This window comes from Chrysochloris asiatica, unplaced genomic scaffold, assembly GCF_000296735.1.
Source record: "Chrysochloris asiatica unplaced genomic scaffold, ChrAsi1.0 scaffold00014, whole genome shotgun sequence".
Classification (NCBI taxonomy): domain Eukaryota; kingdom Metazoa; phylum Chordata; class Mammalia; order Afrosoricida; family Chrysochloridae; genus Chrysochloris; species Chrysochloris asiatica.
Genome location: NW_006408532.1, coordinates 28,427,091 through 28,429,157, shown reverse-complemented (window position 1 = coordinate 28,429,157; position 2,067 = coordinate 28,427,091).

The window sequence follows — 2,067 nt, the reverse complement described above, 5'->3', positions numbered from 1 at the left end:
CATCTATTTCTTTCTTCAAATCTACTAGAGTTTGTTTTATATATTTTGGAGCTCTTTCATTGGGAGCATAGATATTTATTATGGTTATGTCATTTTGTTCAATTGTCCCTTTAGTCATGAGATAATGTCCATCTTTATCTATTATGCTGCTTTTTGCCTTAAAGTTTATTTTATCAGAGATTAGTACTGCCACTCCTGTTCGTTTTTTATTGCACTTAGCTTGGTATATTTTTTTCCAACTTTGACTTTTAATCTGTTTTTGTCTCTGTGTGTGAAATGTGTATCTTGCAGATAGCATATTGAAAGACATTGTTTTCTTATCCGTTCTGCCACCCTCCGTCTTTTAACAGGTACATTTAATCTGTTTACATTCAATGTAATTTTTGATAGGTATGGATTAATTGCTGCCATTATGTTTGTTTTTTTGTGGTGTTGCTGCTTTCTTTGTTCTGTGTGTCTTCCTTTGTTGAGTTCATGATTTTTGTGTTCTTTCTTGTGAGTTTTCTCATAGTTTGAATGTTTCCCTGTTCTTCTTGGATTTTCATTCTCTTTGTATGTTGTGAAGTGTTAATTTTCTTTAAGGTTACCTTATAGTTCATTAACTTATCTCTCCATTTAGTGCAGCTTATTTTATCTTGTAATGTTCCTAACCTTCTCATTATCTGAATCTCTGTTCCTATGTGTTTACCTTCTTTTACATTGTAATTGTTTTGATCATAGACTGACATCCCAGATTCTCTGAGTTTCTTCTTATAGTTTTGTTCTAGTCTCGACTCTTCCTTCTTTCTATTTAGTTTTGGGCAGTGCTGCCAAGTATGTCAATCTCTGGTTGTTGTCTGTTCTTGTTGGTTCTCAGTCCACAGAACTCCCTTTAGGATGTTTTGTAGTGCAGCATTTGCTCTGGAAAATTTCCTTACTTTCTGTTTATTGTGGAATGTTTTGATTACACTGTTGTATTTGATTGATAGCTTTGCAGGATAAAGGATTCTTTGTTGGCAGTTTTTTCTTTCAGGGTTTTATAAACGTCTCCTCATTGCCTTCTTGCTTGCATGGTTTCTGTTGAGAGATCCAAGCTTAATCTGACTTGCTTGTCTTTGTATATGACACTTCTGTTTTCCCTGGCTGTTTTCAGACTTGACTCCTTATCTTTGAGTTTGGAGAGCTTGACTATGATATGTCTTGGTGACTTTCTTTTGGGTTCTATCCTTCCTGGGGTTTGTTGATCTTCTTGAATATTTATCTTTTCACTTTTCAGGATGTTAGAGAAATTTTCTTCCAGCAGTTCTTCAACTATTTCCTCTGTGGACTTGTGTGATTCTTCTTGTTCTGGAATGCTTATAATTCTTGCTGTATTCCTCTTCATGTTGTCTAACATGAATCTTAGACCTTCTTCAGATTTTTGTATCCATTTTTCTGTTTCTCTTCTATCTTAGTGGTATTGAGATATTTGTCTTCCAGGTCACTGGTTTTGTCTTCCATCTCTTCTATTCTACTCCTTTGCCCTTTCAGAGTATTGTCTATTTCTGATATTCTATTATTGATCGTTTGAACCTCTTTCTGTAGGTTTTGAATTGTTTCCAATGCTGTATCTATCTTATTTGATTTTTCCTGTACCACTTTCCTGACTTCTTCCTTATTTTTCTTAACTCCATTGTAAAGTGTTTTGATACATTTTATAATCATTTTTCTGAATTCCATCTCAGGCATTTCAAGGCCTGCCCTTCTTCCAGAATGGAGTCCAGGTCTACCTGTAGGTCATTTGTCTTGGACATTTTATCTTGTTTCTGAACATGTGCTGATATGGTCATCTGCTTTTGCTTCTTGGACATGTTTAGTGTTTATCTGTGGCCTTAATATTTAATTGAATATGTGTTTTGGTATTTTTTATGTTTTCTGATTGCCTCCAGGTAGATGTGATCAGGATGTGGGCTTCCCTTTTCACTCATATTATTGCTTAACCCAGAGTAACTTTCACAGGTGTTGTCTGCCTCCCTGATAATGGCAGTTGGTATTGATTCTTGCCTAGGTTTTGGTGTTTTATAGAGTGTGATTGTAGCTTGACTATAT